This window comes from Bidens hawaiensis, unplaced genomic scaffold (genome assembly GCF_021521415.1).
Source record: "Bidens hawaiensis isolate Kalapana, Puna unplaced genomic scaffold, B.hawaiensis_p1.1 tig00004838_1, whole genome shotgun sequence".
Taxonomy (NCBI): Eukaryota; Viridiplantae; Streptophyta; class Magnoliopsida; order Asterales; family Asteraceae; genus Bidens; species Bidens hawaiensis.
In genome coordinates this window covers 1,045,319-1,067,292 of record NW_027491302.1, presented here as the reverse complement: position 1 = coordinate 1,067,292, position 21,974 = coordinate 1,045,319, and the positions used below count along the sequence as shown (strand labels likewise).

At 41.5% G+C, this 21,974-nt stretch overlaps 1 pseudogene across 1 annotated transcript; it reads left to right on the top strand.

Annotated features, from left to right (window-relative positions):
• The first annotated feature begins 16,599 nt into the window (after positions 1–16,599).
• On the top strand, positions 16,600–18,949 carry LOC143628163 (BTB/POZ domain-containing protein At5g66560-like; annotated as a pseudogene). Its single transcript, XR_013152710.1, has 4 exons — positions 16,600–16,664; positions 16,706–16,766; positions 16,838–18,072; positions 18,330–18,949. The product of XR_013152710.1 is annotated as a BTB/POZ domain-containing protein At5g66560-like (transcript).
• The last annotated feature ends 3,025 nt before the right edge of the window (positions 18,950–21,974 follow it).

Here is a 21,974-nt window from a genome sequence, read left to right as displayed (position 1 = left end):
GTCTACATTGAAGAAGACCGGCAAGGGGAAGAGGGCTGCTGAGGCCTCATCGGAGGAGGTAGGGAAGACCAAGGCCGTAAAGAAGTGGGATGAGATCCCCTGTAAGCTGAGGCAGTCCGATTTTGACAGCCTTATCGATACTCAGGGTTTTCTCCCTGAGTATGGCTGCATGTTGCCGGCGGCCGGGCAAACTGCGGCGGACCCGCCTACCGCTATATTTCCCTTTATTGCCATTTTTTCACCCACTGCAACCTTCGTCTCCCGATGACAAGGTTTGTGGGTGCGCTGCTTAGGTTTTATGGGATTCATATATCCCAAGTCCATCCGTTTGGACTCGTGCGCATGACTCACTTTGAGTTCATGTGCAAATCTCAGCGCGAGGAGCCCACCCCTCGTCGCTTTCAATTTTTTTACAAGCCAAAGATCCAAGATTCTTGGTTCTCCTTCATTCCTCGCAGTCAGAAGGTCAAGTGTTGCACTGTTTCCTTCAAGAGCCTTCATGACTGGTCTGAGAGATTTTTTTACATTAAGGCTGGTGTGATCCCCATCCGCATGACCATGCGCGCGATCTCTTCTGCGCCTGCGGATGTGGGCGTCTTCAAGAACCCAACTGGCGCCTGGGTTAAAAAGTTGACTGCCGACCATCCCCCGCCAAGAACATTTGCGAGGAGGCGCTGGTGGGGGTTGGTATGAGCAGGAGGTGGGCCGACAGCGCGACTGAGCCCGTTATCCAAGTTGACGGCTTGTGTAAGTTAATCTCATTGCCTTACTTCTGCGCGGATATAATTCGTTTTGCTGATATCATTTGACTTGTTTTGTGCAGTCAGCAAGGAGTATGTCCACGCCGCCTATGATGAGCATATGGAGGGTGGCTCCGTCGCGCTGGGCGCTGGGGAGGTTGGCTTCCCCGATCGCTTTGATGACATGTTCATCCCTGTTGATCTGGGATTTCTCTTTGACAGCGATGCGCCTGGTAAGCCTTTGTACTTATGCTTATGCCTTTATAATACCAGATTTGGCTAACCTTTCTGTTGCGTGTAATGTAGACGCGCTTGAGAACTACGAGCTGGAGCTCGCGGAAGAGGAGGAGGAGGAGGAGGCGCCCCAACTAAAGCGTAAAGCTAAGGGAAAAACTGGCGCAGGGGCCAGTAAGAAACAGAAGAAAGATGTTGCCCCTGTTGCTCAGGATCCTCCTACTCAGGCGAGGGGATTTGAGAAAACCCAGGAATTTCCCTCCAAGTTTTCCTTGTCTTCCCTGCCTCAAAAAGTGGGCAGACCTCCTGTCCACACGAGGTATGGTGCCGCTACCTCCTCCCTTCGCGTGGCGGAAAAGGGGAGCGGCGTTGCGCCTGCCGTTTCACCTTCGACAGGTATACTTTGCTTATCCTTTATGGTTCTACGAGCGCGATTCTGATAGAATTACTAATGAATCTTTGCTCACTCAAATGTTTGTAGAGCCGGCGAACTTGGTGGACCAACCTCAGGGGCAACAAGGTGCCGAGCCTGCGCCGGAGGTCGCTTCGAAGTCCCCCGTTTTACCCTCAAAAAGGGGAAGAATGGACTTCATGGCGATGTTTGACTCGCGAACGGAGTTGCGCCAAGGTATGTATTGCGCTTTTATTTTCTGACTTTCTTTTAGATCAAGTCATGAACCATTTCTTTTTGTTGATTTTTTCATAGGAGTCATTGCTGGCGTGCAAGCTGCTGGCGGCATTGCTGGCGCCGGTGCCAGCGCCGTTGGTTCTGCTCCTGCTCCTGCAAGCGCTGAATCTCCCCTCATCGGGATTACTAAGGAGCAGGAGGCCGTTTTACGCGCCGATCTGGCGGCGTCGAGACCTCCCTCACCTCCTCCTGCGCGCAGCCCTCCTCGCGAGGCTGATTTTGGTTCTAGGTCGCAGGAGAAAAGGCCTGTTTCAGAGGAGGATGAGGAGGTTCAAGCTGAAGGCTCCGACAGCGGCCGCGCCAGCCCTGCAGCGCCACGAGGTTTTGCGTCGCCGTCCTCTCGTGGGCCTGGCGCTGACTTTTCTGCTTCGTCCCCGCAGGTATAAGTTCGTTTTTGCTCCGCTGCGCGGACTTCCATATTAGTGTTTTGATGACTTAGATCATTACTTTGTGTTTGCAGGAAGCCGATCACATTTACCGCCCGAGATGGAACATTAATGAGGACAGCTCATTTCAGTCCATGGGTGTGTGTGAGGACTTCTGGGCTCATTCTGTGCCTCCAGCTGAAAGGAGGTTTCAGGAGGGCCGCGCTCGCGATGACTTGCTCAACGATCATCTGTTTGCTGGGTCGGCTTTCTTTGCTGCCTCCCAAGAGCTTCGCTATGATTACGTAAAGGTACGTGATGCTCTTGCGGAAGCCAAGCAAGAGGCTAAAGTGTCTGCTTGGCATCTTTCTGATGCTCGAGAGAGAGCTGAGAAGCTCCAAGCAGAGCTCAGTGAGAACAGAGCAAGTGCCAACACCGCCTTCGTGAAGCGCGGGCATGAGCTACAGGCTGCGCGGGAGAAGCTACAGGCGGCCGAGGCGGACGCGGCCAAGTACGCGCGTAGAGTGCGCGACCTGGAACTGGACGCGGAGGCTCGTGACCAAGCTCTTGTCCAGTCTATAACTGACAAATCATCGCTGGAGAGTGAGGTTGCGCGCCTGAAGAAGGAGCTGGCGGCCGCGCAGGCCGAGAAAGATGAAGCCTTGGCGACGGCAGCGTCTAGCCAGGAAGCACTCGAGCTTGCGCGAGCGGAAAAGGAAGAAGCCTTGGCTGCAGCAGCGTCCGACAAAGAAGAGCTGAAACAAACTAAGGAAACTGTTGAGTTGTTAAACTCTCAGATTCCTGCTCTTGAGACGTCTGTTGCTTCCCTCGCGCAGGATCGCCAATGGCTAATCTCACAGGGTATGACTCGTTGCGCTTACGCGATAAAATACTCAGACGAGTTTCAGGCCCTTGTGATGGATTGCAACGCTGCCGCGCGCTTGGTGGGTCGAGCTGAAGGATTTAAGGATGGCTATGAATATGGCATGTTGAAGAAGAACCCATCCGACTACCCTTATCAGAGCGACGTTGCCTGCGCGGACATGGCCGCGATGGGGGAGAAGTATTTGAATACTCCCATTCCCATCCTTGCGCAGGTATTTTAACCTTAATGAGATTACCTTGACTTATTTTCCAAGTCTTTTTGTACTCATATTTTTCCTTATGATTTGCAGATATCCGCGCTTGCTGACCAGCCCAATCTCGGTGCGCTAAAGAAATTACTTGACGAGTGCGAAGGGGCTGGTGGCAGCGATGATGGCGCGGGGAATGCTGCCCCTGCTAGCGGCTCTGGCGTGGCCAAAGGATCCGCTCCTGACACTGTTGTGATAGAAGACTCCATTCAGGACGAACAACTTGACTATGGTCAGTTTGGAGATGACGAGGAGCGGGCTGCGCCAGATGCTGGGGGCGGTGATGAGGACTATGAAGAGGCTGACGTCGACGTGGAGACTTGAGAAGCCCTTCATGTTTTTTATTTTTATTTGTAGTTTGTATCTCATCATCTTGTAAACTTGTAAATTTCAATGCTTTGGAATGAAATTTTGTTTTTCCCTTCTTCGCATCTTGCGCATTCCCCATTCATCTCTTTATATTGCATGTTTGCTTGTTGAATATAAGATATGCTTGCACGTTGAAATAAGAACAAGGTTGTAAGGAAATTATTATACTTAATCCTTGTCATATTGTAAGTGATTTTGCCATATCTTGATTATGTTGACACGTGCCTTGGCGTTTTCATTATTCTTCTTTTGCGCGACGTTATCGCGCATTTATTATATGGAATTATGAGTTTTTTAGCCTTTACGTGTCAATATGTGTTACTCAGATATCCATTACAATTTCATGCGCGACCTCGACCTGAGACCTTAACAACTGTGTTTTGGCATTTGCTTTGCCTTAGTTGTGCTTAGGTATTTTTATGGTCAGGCTGCGCAGCATGTAGGATGGATGTTGTGAGTGATTTGAGCTAAGGCTCACATTATTGGGCTAAGGCCCTGAGCTAAGGCTCATATTATTGGGCTAAGGCCCTGACGTTTTAGAGTTAAGACTCGTTAACGCGTTTGAGCTTGAAGCTCGCGCATGTATGTTTTACTTCGTTCTATTTCGTTTTGATGTCAATACAATGTTGTCATATTGCTCAAAATTAATAAAAGGAAGTGTGAAACATGTATGCAAAAGGTAATAGAATCCACATTAAGAGAAGATAGCGCGTATCATTATTCATAATGGCTTAAAAAGCCTTGATTACAAACTTGACATTTTTTACATGAAACATTTTCTAAGCTGTGCCACGTTCCATGCGCGCGGGATCTTCTTTCCATTCAAATCTTTTAAAGCATATGCGCCTTTTCCCAATTCTTCCGAGACTTGATAAGGTCCTTCCCAATTGGGGGACATTTTTCCCGGGGGTATCGCGCGGCTAGCTTCATTGTTTCGAAAGACAAAATCATTTTTCTTGAAGTGGCATTCTTTCACGCGCTGGTTGTAATATTTTTCCAGTTTTTTCTTGTATTTGGCTTCACTGATGATAGCCGCCTCTCTACGCCCTTCAAGTAAGTTGAGATCCAACCTTCTTTCGCGCTCGTTATCAATCTTGCTCATCATGAGCACTCTATGGGATGGGCATCCAATTTCTACTGGAATCATTGCCTCCGTTCCATAGGTTAGGCTGAACGGGGATTCGCCATTGCTGGTTTTGCTTAATGTCCTGTGCGCCCACAGGACATTAGGTAGCTCGTCAACCCAAGAATGGGATTCTCCCTCCAACCTTTTCTTCAGCCCATTTAGCAAGCTTTGGTTCGCGCGCTCCACTTGGCCATTCCCCTGAGGGTGGTATACCGAAGTGAAGATTTGGTTGATGCGCAAATCCTTGAGCCAGTTGGATATCTTCCTGTCAGTGAATTGTTTGCCATTATCGCTCACAATTTCCATGGGCAAGCCAAAACGGCATATGATGTGGCTCCAGATAAACTGCTTCATCGCTTCGGCTGTGATTTTTGCTAGTGGCTTGGCTTCAACCCATTTTGTAAAATAGTCTATTGCCACTACCAAAAATTTTACTCGCCCTTGCGCTTGCGGTAGGGGACCCACAATATCGATTGCCCATTTGTGGAAAGGCCATGCGGAGGTCACCGGAATCAAGTTGTTCTTTGGCCGCATGGTGTTTGGCGCATAGCTCTGACATGCTTTGCATTTTTGGATCTCTTTTAAAGCGTCCAAGTACATGCCTGGCCAATAGTAACCTGCGCTCATTGCCTTGGTAACAACCATGCGCGGGCCAGCATGTATTCCACAGATTCCTTCGTGTATCTCTCTGATCACATAGCTTGCTTCCTCAGCATCAAGGCATTTCATGAGCGGTCCAAGATAAGAGCGTCGATATAGTGTACCATCAAGCAGTTCATAGTTTTGCGACTTGTGTCTTATCTTCCTCGCCTGTGCGCGATCGTCTGGTACTTTTCCCTCCTTCAAGAATTCCATTATTGGAGTTATCCATGATGAAGGGGTTGTATGAGTTACAAGGACAGACTTCGCTCCCACCGACGGGTTGCTCATTACTTCTACTCTGACATCTTTGCCAAAGTGATCGAAGCTGGTTGATGCCATCTTGCTCAGCGCGTCGGAAGATTTGTTTTTACTGCGCGGAATATGAATGATTCTGAAGCAGTCAAATTGCTCGATGAGCTTTTTCGCCTGCTCTAGATACAGAGGCATGGTGTTCTCCTTGGCATCATAAAGGCCATTGACCTGTGCTGCTACCAAGTATGAATCAACATGGGCCTCTAGCTTTTTAACTCCGAATTTGTGCGCGATGCGCAGGCCAGCCAGCAGGGCTTCATACTCAGCTTCATTGTTGGTGCTGTTGAAGTCCAACCTGATGGCGTAAGTATATTCATGATTCTCTGGATCCACCAGTTTTAGGCCTGCGCCGGACCCTTCGTTGTTTGAAGCTCCGTCAGTGAACAATCTCCAAACATTTTCTTCATCATTGGCTCGCGGAGGAACTGCCTCGCGCTGAGCCTCTTCAATTTTTCCTTCGGGGATTTCTGCAATGAAATCAGCCAAGACTTGTCCCTTTATTGCTGGACGGGGCTTATAGGCGATCGTGTGCTCTCCTAATTCCAGCGCCCATTTTGTCAGCCTTCCCGAGAGCGCGGGGCGCCGCAAGACTTGCTGGATGTTGTAACCAGTCAGTACTTCAATGGGATGACCATTGAAATATCTATGAAGCTTGCGCGACGCGTGTGTTAGTGACAAAACTAACTTTTCCATGATGGAGTAGCGCGTCTCAGGATCTGTCAGCACCCGACTCACATAGTATATTGGCGTTTGGATTCCCTTGCGATCCACCAACAATACTGCGCCGATGGCGCGCTCTCCTGCTGATAGGTACAATGTCAAAATTTCACCAGGAAGTGGAGCTGTGAGCGCGGGCAGATTTATCAAACATTCCTTTATCTCACTGAAAGCTTGCTCGGCCTCAGGAGTCCATTTGAATTGGCTTTTCTTTAAGCAATTTCTCAATGTGTTGACAAATGGGGTAGATTTGCTTGCATGGTTCGCTAGGAACCTGTTGATTGAAACCAATCTACCATTCAGCTTCTGAACTTCTTTAATGGTGGATGGCGAGGGCATGTCAAGGATGGCCTCCACCTTTTCTGGGTTCACCTTGAAACCATCCTTGGTGACCATTACACCTAGAAATTTTCCCTCTTGTACGCCGAAAGTGCATTTGCTCAGATTGAGCTTCATGTTAACTTCCTTTAGGCGCCCAAGGGTTTCTTCGATGTCTTTGAGCATTTGTTTTTCCTCCCTGCTTTTGATCACCAAATCATCCACGTAGACTTCTAGGTTTCTTCCAATCTGCTCGCTGAAAACGGCATCCATAAGTCTTTGGTATGTGGCTCCCGCATTTTTCAAACCAAATGGCATTTTTGTGTAACAAAAAACACCCTTGTCGGTTCTGAAGGCAGTCTTGTCCTCGTCTTGTGGTGCCATTTGAATCTGGTGATAGCCCTTGTAGGCATCCAGGAAACATTTGAGCTTGAATGGCGCCATGGAGTCCACCTTTGCGTCGATGTTTGGGAGGGGGTAACAATCTTTTGGGCATGCTCTGTTGAGGTCCTTGAAGTCAATGCACATCCTCCACGACCCGTTACTTTTCTTTAACATCATAGGATTGGCTACCCATGTCTGGTATCGTATCGGGCGGATGATGTTTGCGCGCAATAGATCCTCAACTTGCTCATTCATGGCCCTCGCCTTCTCATCCCCCACGACTCTCTTCTTTTGAGCAATTGGCTCTACAGACTTGTACGTGTTGAGAGAATGTTGCGCCAGGTCTCGCGGAACCCCAGTCATATCAGAGTGTTGCCACGCGAAGACCGACATATATGCTGTGAGCAATCTTTTCATTCTCAACCTCGTGTCGTCTGATATCGTAGCGCCAATTGTGATTGTTTGCTCCGGGAATTTTGGGTTGAGAATCTATTCCTCTGGCGCGTTGTTTGCCATTGGAAGTTTCATTCTCCCTTCCCGCGGAGTACTTGTCACTGCACACAAATGATCTCGGTATACAAAAGTTACACCTGTTGGTGTTGGGAACCCTAACGCGCCGTGCGCTGGCGACGGTATGGCGTTGAATTGGGCAATCGTTCCCCTACCCAAGATCATATTGTGGCAAGAAGTGGTGGGCAAGACCAAGAAGTTGACAACTTCGGCTCGCTTGTGTTTTTCATCCCCCATGGTTAGTTCAAATTGTATTTGACCTAGGGGATGAATGATTTCATTCGAAACACCAGAGATTGGTGCATTCACAATTTCAAGCCTTGCTTGGTCTGCCGGATCCAGTTTTCTGAAACATTGCTCATACATGATGTCTGATTCGCTGCCAGTGTCCACCAGGACTTTTGACACTTCATAATGAGCAATGTGTGTAGTGATGACAAGAGGACTGCTGATGGAAGGGCCTCCCCTGATTGTTGGGAAGATTACTTGTTGCTCGCGCCAATCTCCTTGGATTTGCGCGCTTCTCTTTCTTGATATTTGCCCTTGCCTTCCTCCCTCGGCTACAAAGATTCTTTTGTACTTTTTGCTGGCTGAGGCTCCTTCTGGTTGTTCATTTTCTGGTCTTGAGTTTTTCACCAGGTGAGCCAGCTTGCCTGATTTCACATCTTTTTCAGTTGCATCCTTCAAGTGGTGGCATGCATCAGTGTTGTGTCCTGTGGACTTGTGAAACTCACAGTACTTGCCACTGTTTGATGGTCCCTTGTAGTGTAGTGGCTTAGGGCTTTTGAACTGGACATTCTTAGTGCTTAACACCTGTGAAGGCGTTTTAGTGAGGGGAGTCCATATTCTTGGCAGAGGTCTGTTAGGATCTCTGCCGCCTTCCCTCTTGTCACCCTCCCCGCGATTACGAACGTCTTTTTGGGGCTGGGGTGAGCTTGGTTGCGCCTGCTTTTCTGCGGAAGAAAAACTGGTTGGTTGCAACCTGGACCATACAGAGTTCTGTTTGCCCCTTCTTTCGTTGCTGCGCGGTGTCTCAGCTTGATGCCCTCTTTCTCTCGCTCTATCTTGGGCAATTTGTTTTTCATTTCTCGCGAAGACTCGCGATGCTTCCATTAGCTTGGCCCAAGTGGTTGGCATGCCATCTCTGCTTACGAGAGCTCGGCGGAGTTGATCACTGCGCGCGCCTTGTATAAAGGCCACGCGCAAGAGTTGCTCAGTGATACCTCCGATTGCCAGAGACTCCTGATTGAAACGAGTTATGTAGTCTTCAATCGTTTCATCATTCCTGCGCACGCAGTGCATGATGTCGTCAGGGTCGCGCGTGTGTCTGCGCTGCTGTACGAAGTGGGCTTGGAAATTTTCCAATAGTTCCTCGAACCCATCGATTTGCCCAGTCGGCAAGCTCTCGAACCAGACACGCGCCGCGCCCGTGAGGCAGCGAGCAAACATGTGACACCATGTTGGCATCGTCCAGCTTTCTAGGTTTCCAGTGTTGTAAAAACCTTGTAAGAAATCGTCTGGATCTGTTGTGCCGTCATATTTGCCCAAACCACTTGGCATCTTGGTTTTGTGCTGAATGGGGGCCTTCGCAATGCGCTCAGTGAATTTTGAATGTTTCACCAAGATGGCTGGCCTGTACGGTGTGGTTACGTCCACTTGCCCTCTAACTGGTGGGCTGTACGGTATGTGCAGATCCAGATCGGCTTTGGCTCCAGGCGCCATGTTCACGTGCGCACGGAGCTGTGAGCCTCCTGCATGAGTATCTCGTGTCCTCCTCATGCTGTGCACTTCTTCATCACTAAACTCAGCGTGTGCAGTGTGAACAGAATGAGCATCTTCCAGCGCGCGCGCCCTTTTTGTTCCATGAACGTTTTGCTTGTCAAACGCTAGCCTTTGTGTTAAGTCGGCTGACTTTTTGTGTTTGACCAGCTCATTGTACTTGTCCATTAGACGTCGTTGCTCGTTTATGAGCCATTCTTTGGGGTCATTGGTTTCATCTTCTGGACCCATTGGTCCTTTTTGTTTCGCGCCGGCGAGATTTTGGAACGTGAGATCGTCTGGAGGAGTTTCAGTCTGGCCATGAGGAGTTGTGATGAAGGGACGGTTACTGGTGGTGCGCGTAGAATCACGCGGCACCCTCAGAAACTGCTGTCCCTCATTAACATCCTCACGTTCAATATCCTCCAGAACTTGATCAACGTTACGAACGCCAGAAACCATGGTGAAAATTGGTTTTTTTTTTATAGATCTGATGAGATCTTGTTGCCGTCGTAATAGGTGATGGCGCCAATGAAGAAACGTGGATCGACTCACTGGTAGACGATCTACTTCCTCGGGTGTGATTATGCTATTCCACCGATGGTTCTCTGGGATCTGGATTCTTCCACCTACAAAATGAACAGCACCGTAAACTTACCCCTCAAAAAGGGACAGAGGGGTCCTCTTTGGGGTAACCCTCCGGTGTGAGAATAAGAATTTATAGGAGAAGATAATAATATGAGAGTAAGGAAATTGGAGTGTATTGCTTAATATAGCTGAATACTGTGTAATTGGATGTGTCCCTCCTTGTGGAGTTGATGTGGTATTTATAGTGCTAGGGTTTCCAATGATTGGGCTCAGACCCAATTAGGGCCTTGTTGGCCTCCTCCAATTGCTTCGCGCCACGTGTCCTTGGGACACCTGGTGCTTTTTCATTGGTTATAATCACGTGGTAGCACATGGGTTTTGCTGAGTTGTCCACCTTTCATTGGCAGCTGTCAACATCAGCATATTCTTATTCCTTAAAAAGATACCTTCTGGAAGGTTGTCTGACGTGCACAATCAAGGTTACCCTAATCCTGATTTGGATAAGGACGAGGTTGATTATGTGCATGTGTGATATGCGCTTATCCTGAGGATGCGCGAGGTCTTCTCTTTATTCTCACGCGCAGATGTTTCATGCGCAGATGTGATATGCACAAGCATGTGATATGCGCACGCGCGGATGCGCCACGCGCATATGTGATATGCGTGAGCATCTGTGATGCCTGAGCATGTGATGCCTGAGCATGTGATGCATGAGCATATGTGATATGCGTGAGCATATGTGTTATGCGCCATGCGCATAGGTTTTGGCTTTGTGCCTTCATAATGTCTTGATTTCAAGCCTCTTGTCTATATCTTGTGGGTTGACCCGCCTCGCTCGGTGTTGAGGCGGGTACATACCTCTTCAAATACTATATAGAAGGCTTTCATATAAATATAAATATCATATGAAAGATGCTAATGTGTTATTAAATATCAAGCATGAAATTTTATATTAACTAATGTGTTATTAAATATAAAATTTAATAATGTGTTATTAAAGATGAAATTTTATATTAAAATTTAATATGAAATTTCAGGCTTTCATATAAATTAGGGATGGCAATGAACCCCAAACCCGACATAAATGGGACGGGTAATCCCCGACCCGTTAGGGTTTGGGACGGGTTTGGGAATAGTTTTGAAATTTTTCGCGGGTTTGAGACGGGTTTGGGATTTCTAATATACCTGATTACCCGATAACATAGACCCATTTACCCGATGTACCCGATACAGCTTATTATATTATACATATACTATATTCCAAATATATTATTTGTCGAAACTTGTTTATGTCAATTATTTGAGATATGTTACTTTTATGGTAACCATCTTTGTAATCGATTAGTTATATTTGGTCAAAACCCCGGTAGAAACCCGACGGGTTTTGAGCCGGGTATACTCGACGAGTATTTTGTCAAAATCCGATAGGAAACCCGAAACCCGATGGGAAAACCCGATGGGAAAACCCGAAACCCGACGGGTAATTATCCGATTAAAACCCGACGGGTTTGGGATGGACTTTTATAACCGGGTATGGGTTTGGGAATACCTAAACCCGACCCATTGCCATCCCTATATAAATATCACTAATGTGTTATTAAAGATGCTAAGTAAATATACGAGTAAAAAAAGTTAATGCATGGAGGGTGCGATTGACTATATATCAAGCATGAAATTTTATTCCGTAAATGCTTTGATGTTCATGGTAGACCATGGTCTAACGTCTAGTCATGCCTCACGATGCAATCTAAGTTTGCCAAAAAAAAATGGAATTCTACATTTCCATAGAGAATTACAACAAATTGTGTAATGACTTTTGACGAGGTGAATGAGTTATTTTTAATCATTTACTTTATTATTATTATTATTATTATTATTATTATTATTATAAGAAGCTGTAGATTGAAATCTTAAATAGTCTATGGATAAGGGAGGGTGGTGTGGATGTATGATCGGTTCGGGAGGTGATAAACAAGCCAACAAGCCGCCCGAGAACAAAAGGGGTAATTTCGGGTGTGTCTCGACATGCATGCCATTTCCCAATAACTAGTTTAAAGAATAAATCGAATATTTTAAATACTATAAGTACAAACATTTTAAATCATTTGTTACACATCTCACACATTCCTCTCTACAAACACAATATTAACCAAGAGCATGGAACAACCCGATCTCATTCCAGAGTCGAGTAGGAAGAGGGCAACATCATGGAAAAAACAAGAAGAAGTTACATTGGCAAAGACTTAGATCCATGATACAAAGACCATGTAACCCGAAACCAAAAAAGGTTGGATGATTAATGAAAACAAGTATTCCATTATTTTATGTAAGAAAGTGGAGCAAGAGATACTGTACGCAAAGTGAATAAGTAGTTAAAGGATATGTTGAGGAATATAAACATAAAACTAATCATACTGATGAAGTGTATGTTGAGGAACATAAACATAAAAGTAATCGTACCGATGAAGATATAGTACAAATGAATGAGATCCCAAAACATTGGAGGTGAAAGCAGGTGAAAGCAGAGATCACTAATAGCCTCTAATTTTAGTAAGGGTTACCACGCACAAACTTATAACACAAGTGACAAGTGTTTGAATGAATACTAATTAGGGCATGAAAAATATTATCTATAGTTGAAGTTAATATGTGATCTCTTTTCCAATATGCCAAAGTGCTTAAAGAAATATAAATATAAGATCCGCTTAAAGTTGATTTGGATGTCTAGGTTTTTAGTGTGCAATAAGTTAGGTTCAATTGGGAGAAGATTTTGTTTAAATGAAAGAAAAATCAACTTAAAAATACGATAAATACTCAACGACATGATTGCGCGTGTCTTGGCAACACTTGACGTTATTAAAGTTTTGGCCATTTATTGAAGTTTGGAAATTTACCACAAACCATTTAGATGGGTAATGGATATTAAAAAGTACAAAAATTGGCTGTGATAATTAACTTCAGACATTTTAAACAAAGTTTTTAAATTAAAAAGTGTAGAAATTCCTAGATTGTTAAGTATGCAGGGGTATGGTTGTTCACAACTCAACTATCAAGGCTCTGTTGTATACAAATTATGCTTCTCTAATCGTCCATGAATGACTCTAATGCAGTTTTTTGGTATAACTGATGCAGTTTTTGGTATAACTGTATTTTAAATAATCTTCGATTTTGTAAATAACTGGTACAACAAGTTTACACGTCTTTATAGTTCCCCAACAAGAATCATCATGCACTGAAACAAGAAAACACAAAACAACACATATAAACAACATTACAACCTTGTAACGTGCAACATACATCTCCTCCTTATGTATAAACACTCGAATGAAGAATAGTGCAAGAACCATATGTGGAACTATAACTATAAGCTTATGGAGAAACCATAAGCATACTGTAGCATGTCTGTGATCAGGATAGAAAAAAAAAGCAACTTAGAAGCATCATGAGGTTACGGTACCTCACTATTATAACCTTATGATATCAACACATGAACCCAAATTAGTCAATCCTTAAATATAGACACAACCACGAGAACGACATGTCATTTGGCACAGACACGAACCATTTATAAAAATGTTATGCTATTTTCATATTGCTACTTTATAACTAGAAGTTTTTAAAAATATATATATATGTGCGCATAAAACGTTTAAGTTTAAACTATTAAAAGATGACACTCTATTATACTTTAAATAAAAATAGTGAAAAAAATATATATATTAGTTTAGGTTATGACATAATACATATTTGGATAAATCATCGTAGGCTAAATCCACCCACTTATGAGCAGTGGCGGATCCAGAGAATAATTTCAGGGGTAGCGTAAAAAAAATTTTCATCGTACATTAAGAAAATTTTTTTTTTACCGGTTTCGCGTTTACCAGGTTCTAATTACGCATTTCGCATGTAGAGGAGCCCAGTATAGCGTTTTGCTCGACAAGTGTCTGGTTACGTTTTTGGCTGTCTTAGGCCTAGCTTCGTGTTACAAGCAAGCTGGCACCTGATTAACCTGTTTGCAATGGCGGATCAAAACAAGTTGATTTATAATGGATCTCCCCAAAATAACTCAAACTTGTTTAATTAATGATACTATAAAATTATTCAAACTTATTAACTTACTAATACATAATTTATTGATATCTTTGATCATATTAAACACATATTGCTAACGAGTAATTTTTGAGTTCACTCAACAAAAATATTTATAATCACAATATTTAATTAAATAAGAAAATAAAAGACAATTGTAAACCAAAACTAAAAAGTAAATAAAATTATAAATAAGTTAACTAATCTAACAACAAAGCATATCTATAAACATATTATATTTATCTTTTCAATTTATTTAACTAGAATATTTGATTAGCAAATAATATGAAATGTTTAACTATAAGGTGATTTAAAATTCAAATCAAACTAAAGGGTATTATTTATAATTGTGTTTAGCTAGAAGGGGCTAATAATAAATTTGCTTACAATTTACTTTTTTTTTTTTATTAAACCCACGGTCCTATCTCTCTCATTCCTCTTTTTCTCTCTCTTCCGAGATATTCATACTTCATGGATTCCCAAGTTAATTGCAAGGTTTTTTTAAACTTTAAAAGGTTTTAGATTTTTAAGGGGTTACATAATATAATTTCATGTGTAACGAAATACATAAAATGTACAAAAAAAAAAATTCACTTCGTAGGAAAAGTTAAGGGGTAGAGGATACTACCCCTCCCTCTCAAGTAAGTCCACCCGTGCTTATGAGTGTGTATATCTTGTTTCACTAACGCTTTTGTTGTACACATTGGGTGAAAGATCGTCTTGTATGGCCACATAGTTGTCACGTTGGGTTGCAAAATTGGATGGATGTTCTGACGCGCTCATATACAATATTTTACATAACTTCGTACTTGACTCATTATATGCACCCTTTTAACTATAGTATTTTGAAGATATTGTATTTTCTTGGATGATTTAAAATTTAAATCTATGACTTTTATAATTATAAAATGTGGACTACAAATACTCCCAAACAAGTCTAATGTTAGTAACAAGTGGGAAACCTGAATTATTCAATTGCAAAAATGAAAAAAATTGGACGAAAGTAGCAAAACTGACCAAACCTCATGGATGATTTTAACAGTTTCTCTTTCATTTATCATAGTTCAAATACTTACAGCATGTTAAAATAATTAAAAATATAATTTTCTACACCTTAAACCCAATGATGGTTGCAAAAGTCTGGGGAATTGCGACTACTTGGCCGCTATTCCGATTTTCATAACACTAATCCAATCAATGTCAACTGGAACCGACCTAGTCAATTATAATTTTTTTATTCTTTCTACAATGTTTTCCATGTTAGAAACAGATTATTTGTTTGCACAATCTCTAATTATTATGCTTGGAGAATGTGGAAAGAAAAGGAAATTGGGTTGCAAAGAAGAGGGACATTCCATTTGTGAAATTATGTGTTCAATGGAAGGTCAATGTCATTATACCAAATGGTACCCCCTAAAAAGAACAACTTTGGAAGGCAAGAAAAAAAAAACCAGTTGTCAATGAAAAAGCAATATGGGTGCCTCCAAAAGTATCAATCATAATAATGTTGTGGGATACCATCCCAAAATAGTTTTCTAACTATATTGCTTGTTTTCATATTACTAAATTGTAAACTATTTTAAAGTATAAGCTCACATAATAAACATGATAAACAATTAAATATCAATTTTATTAGCTTGGTTTAATACTTTATAGTTGTTAACAAACTGCTATTTCTATATTAAAATCTTTATATTGTTTAAAAAAAATCTATTATCTTCAAATTGAACTATTAATTAACTAATTCATTATTATTTTTTCTTATAGTTTAGAACCTATTACCGGAAGCTCGTGTGACCTCGTGAACACTTAGCTAACTAATTCGATTAAATAAAATACATCCTTTCTAACTATAAGAACTTCGTTACTAGAAAACTAGCGAGACTCGCTAATACACTGCTAAGTGATAACCAATGAGATCCATTAGGTCGCCGCATTTGTTTGGTAGGTGACCTTTTAGAGGATATGATATGAAACTAATTTAAGAGAGATTATAGCATTAGACATATATTACAAATAGCACAAAACTTACAAAGTATTTTGTTTGACGGTACAACAATGACCGAGCCAATACCAATAGAGTTACCATTGTAATCCAGTCGTAATGCGCCAGTTTAAAGCATCTAATGAGAGAGGGTTTAGTTTCTTCAGGGTTTTCATTCGAGGTAATCAGCGTGGCCGTTAAGATTCATTCGTAAATCAAGTTGAGTCACCGCAAAGCACAAGCTTCCGACTTGTTAATATTGATACACAACACTAAATAAAAGATTAATTATTAATTAAAAATTAGCAAGCATAATAATAGGTGTCAGTTTCCCCAACATTTTTCTATTATAAAATATTTAAAACACTTTCAAATAGTATATTTATTAAAACACCGAAAGTAGAAAGTTTTTTATAATTCTTGTCCACAAGCAAACAATTTAGGAAAAAGAATCCTCCTCATCATGATCTTGATCATTGATCCACTTACAAAGTCCCCATAATTTGTAACTCCAAACATTTGCCTTCTTCTTTTTCTCCTCAATCTCTCCACTAATTACTTATTCACTCGTCGAAGAAACATGGATCTCATCTCAATCTAATCTAAATCTAAATCTAAATCTTTCTCCCTCAATCACCGGTTATGGCCTCCGATATGCCAGAAACCTCCAAACCTGGTAACTTACATGTTTTCATTCTGCTTCTGCTGTTCGACTTCATTAGCTCAATTTTGTGTCAATTTGTTGCAGGTTTTGTACCACCGGACTACCGAGTGACGTCGTTATTGACGTCACCTTCCACCTCCACAAGGTTAGATTGTTGATTTTTATTATTGTTAGTTTGATCAATCTTTAAACATTGAAATGCTTATTAATTTTCAGTTTCCGTTAATGGCGATAAGTAAAAAGCTACACGAGATGATTACCGAGCAAGAAAGGCATCTTACAACCGAAAATGCTTCTGAAAACGAAGAGATACGAGAGGAAAAACAAGCCGGCAACCGAAACGAATGACGCTATTTACGTCTCGCTTCCGGATTTTCCCGGAGGATCAGATACGTTTGAGACGGCTGCTAAGTTTTCCTACTCCGTGAAAATCGAGCTATCGCCTTCGAACGTAGCTAAGCTCCGGTGTGCTGGTGAAGTGCTAGAGATGACTGAAGACTGACTACTGCGAGGATAACCTCATTTCCAAAACCGAACGGTTTTTATCACAAACCGTGCTTCGAAGTTTAAGAGATTCAATCAAAACGTTGAAGTCGTGTGAGGATTTGTTACCTTTGGCGGAGTCGCTTGGCATTGTTCAGAGATGCATGGATTCCATCGCTTCCAAAGTGTCTTCTGCGGATCTGTCTTTATTCGGTTGGCCGGTTATTGAAGTTACCAATTCCGCCGCCTCCAGAGTCGCAGGCGGCGGAGATAGGTGGTTGGATGAGCTTGTACACCTTAGTCCCTCGTTGTTCAAGCGGTTAATAGCCGCTATCAAAGCTCGAGATCTGAGTCCAGAAATCGTCGTAAATTGTCTTGTTAATTATGCAAAATCACGCATTCCGGGTGTTAACCGCGCTAGAAGATCTTCGTCTTCGTCTTTACCTTCGGAAACTGAACAGAAGGAGCTGTTGGAAACAATTGTGAACAACCTCCCAGAAGAAATTGGCGTGAGGTCTTCTCAGACTATTACAATATTTTTCGGAATGCTGAGAGCTGCGAATATATTAAACGCGTCTGATGCTTGCCGATCAAAATTAGAGAAGAAAATCGGGCTGCAGCTCCAACAAGCGACACTGGATGATCTTCTAATACCTAGCTATTCGTACCTCAAGGAGACGTTATACGACGTCGAATGCGTCCAACGGATTCTAGCTCATTTTCTCCATACCGTTGAACATATATCAGTAGCTGATGTGATCGAAGATGAAAATGCTGGCGATGAGGCTAATCGTAACAGATCCGTTACGTTAATGCTTGTAGGAAAGTTAATCGACGGATACTTGTCAGAAATTGCATCGGATACTAATCTGAAACCAGAGAAGTTCTTAGAGCTTGCGTTTGCGTTACCGGAACAGGCGCGGTTATACGATGACGGACTTTACAGATCTGTAGACGTTTATCTCAAGGTATGTGTCAAATTATGTCTTATACTCTTCGCTTTTGATACTTTTGTTTTTTATCGAATGAGGCTGCAGAGCTATTTAGTCATGTCCAACTCATTGGTAATGAATAGTAATTCATGACTCTATGATCTATGAATATTATTTTAAATGACTTAGTTTTGCTATCACAAAGGACTAGTGACGCAGCTTGTTGCGTGGCCGTCTTTTGTATCGTTGTAAACACTACTGTCTAATGTAATATAATTAAACATTTTTATTAGGCGCATCCATGGCTAAACGAAGCCGATCGGGAGAAAATATGTGGAGTAATGGATTGCCGAAAACTGACGCTAGAAGCGTGCACTCACGCAGCGCAAAACGAAAGGCTTCCACAGCGAGCCGTGGTTCAAGTATTATTTTTCGAGCAGTTGCAGCTTCGACAAGCAATCGCTGGCACGCTGATGTCAGTCGATGTCGGGCACTCAGAACCGCAGAGACCACTAGAGATGGCGGAGCAAGACGATTCAGTTGTTGAAGGCGAGGCGGTTAGAGGCGTTAGAACAACGTGGACAGCCGCGGGGAGGGAGAATCAGGTGCTACGTTTAGATATGGATAGCATGAGGACTCGGGTGCACCAACTGGAACGTGAGTGTTCAACAATGAGAAAGGCCATTGAGAAAATTGATAAAGTCGAGCCACCTAGCTCGAGAGGCTCGATCTGGAAGAGCTTTGGGTGTAAGTTTAAGACCCAGGTGTGCGATTCGCACGAACCCACGCTTGTTGTGGCTCGAAAGGGTCGAGCCCATCGGCACCTTAAACAACACTAGCCGAACCGAGTGGTTCATCGCTTGGTCTACAATAATATAATAAGAAAAGTAACGTAGTGGGTAATTCTTTTATTCCCAATGTTAACGCATCTAACGTGTTATTAAATAAATAATTTTTTAATTATTTTATGTATATGTATAATTTCAGAGTTCAATGTGATCACAACTTTTGAGGGATAGTGGAAACTGAGGTCTGTATGAAGCAGTGCTAGGATCCTTTGTTTGGTTGTGACCAAATCAAATCTGTCTTATAAAGAGCTTTATTTGATTTGGACGAATATGTATTTTTTATTTGGTGTATACATGATGGTATTTAAATAATGTAAGTTTTATGAATATTGAATACTCTTTACTTTATGTGGATGGACGTATATTTTTTTTTAAAACATTACTCATGTCATTTACTTTTATAGAATTGTTTTGTACGTGAAAGTTAAAAATTATGAGAGCATTTTAATACTATAGCTGTCCTTCTCGATTTTCAAGCTATAAATATGGCATAAGGCTTTTCAGAAAACTCTCCATATTTGAAGTTTGCCTAAATTTTTTAACTTGAAAAATATGCTCATGTAACTTTGGAGCCTAGCCAAGCTATAGAAAGAATAATATGCTGGGAAAATAGCAAAAGATAAGTTTTTTATTACGTGATAAATGTGCTTTGTCACTAATTTAAACACAAAAATAATAATTAGGTGAAATTTATATAAGTACTATGTATTAGGTTTGCATTCTATTATGTCATAAACTCGCAACAAACCAAGTAATGTGAAAACAACGCTAAGATTAACGAAATATTGATATTCGAATTCATGTTAAGTTGGGAAATTTACATCCACTACCACATACTTTTGTTAAACTCTTAACCTGGCATCGAAAACTACTTCCCTGATCATCCTCTCTCATATTCAATACCCTTGCAAGATAATCTATGCAAAATCAATGGTCTCTATCTTTACGATTGATCTTTTGCATGAATCATATTTGCAACAACAATGGTGTTAGATGGAGCTGCAGTGGTCAGGCACATGAGTGGGAACTTGCATCATCAAACTTTTATCGATTTCAAGCTGGCAACTTAAGTCACAAGCAACCACGATTTGCAAAGTTGAGTTCTCAACTTGACAAACTATTTCAAGTTAAGCTGGCTCATATAATTTCATACTCAAGTCTAAGTTGACTCAAGTCCAACTCGCAAAAATTCCTAATATGTCATTTTATTTTTTTTAATATATACTTGAGATGACTAATAAGTGAAAACTAGCTTAAAGCTATGTAGTATAAAATTTGGTTTTCATTTCCTTACCCAAACTACAATTTAACCTTTATTTTGTATACGTGTCATATAAAAACAAAGAAAGGGGCATATTTAATTTGTACACCATCAACCTTGTAGTAGAATATTGTACTTTTATGTTTTTTATTATAGGATCCCCGACAAGTCCCCAATCCTTAGCTAATATGTACTAGTTCTTTTCTGCGAACACAAGTTTCCTACGTGGTGTGTTTCCAACAATTAGTGGTGGGTATGCTGCATGTTGTGTCGTACTCCACCTCTTAGTGTTTTGTAACTAGGTCCTACATTCTTTCAACTCGGATGGATTAACAATGTACTTATGTTTGTTGTTGTGCAGGTAACTATATTATTTTGCTGTACTTATCCATGACATAACGATCGCGGAATTTGCTATTACAATGGCCAACGCCTTCGTACTCGTCCTATTTCCATCTCACTTTTGGTCAAACTTTCGTATTTGTAAAAAGGGGTTTGAATACGAAACTTGGCACATATGATAATGATAAAATTTACATTTTTTTTGTGCAATTGGATGAGCAATTTCTGCTTGTAATTGACTTTCTATTGAGCTTGTACATATGCTCAAAGTCCGGGAATTTGATTGGGAAATACTTGTAAGATTCTAGTTTTATAGCTATTCCACTACAAGAATAAATGCTTAATAGCAAGAACAAAATTCAGGTTTGTACTGAGGATAGTCCTCACTATAGGCCGTTTCTCACCTATAGCAAGGACATTTCGTCATTACCAAAGTTGTCACTATAGGCTCGTCGCAATAGGACCATAGAGTCCTCACTACAATGGTCCTCGTTATAGATAGACATACAGTGAGGACATGTCGTCATGAAACGCTTGTGCTAAAAAAGTAACTAATAAATAATTAAAATAATTTTTTAATATATTCAAATTAATCCAAAAATAAAATATTTATGTTTTACCTATAGCAAGGACATGTCCTCACTATAAGCAAACATAAATATAAGGCAAAAAATATAATAATGACGATTTTAAATAAATAAGGAAATTATATAGCGACGACGTGTGAGAGACCTATAACAACAACTTGTCCTGGCTATAGTGTTTAAATTATTTAATTTAATTTATTTGATTTTTAATAATCCTGGTTTTGAACCACAAAAACCCAGCAATAAAACAAAACTGAACCTGTTGAAGATTATAAACAAAACTACAAACCAAATCAATTTAAATTAAACCATCCATACAAACCAAAATATCCAAATTAAATGAATTCAAACCAAAGTATCAAGAGTACGAACTACAAACCACTAGAAATTAAACAATCTAGCTAATCATCTTCATCCTCACTGCTACTATCACGACTACGACCACCACGTCGATGTCGATATTTTTTCTCAAGATCGTTGCGAATTTGTTCCGTTTGTCAGTCAAAATCTTGTTGCATCCGCTGTACCATTTGATGTTCCAATATTTCCCATTGTGCATTCATTTGCAATTGAACATGTGGTTCGAGTTGTTTTACAAGGTCATCTCACACCTCATCCGTAACACTTTGTTTCTAATATTGTTTTTGGGAGGGAGTACATTTACACGAGACATATCAGGGGCTGGCTTTCTCTCAACATGGCCCACACCCCGTATATGCCCACCGCTTTCTCCTACAGCACTCTTCATACACTCAATATCATCGAAGGATGAATCACCAGACTCGTTTTTCATTTGTTGAGCCTCTTATTGAATTTTTTCCTACATTGAACCATATAATAAGTGTATGTTAATTTTTTTACCTAAATTGTTGCTAATACATAATATAAGCTTTTCGCCAC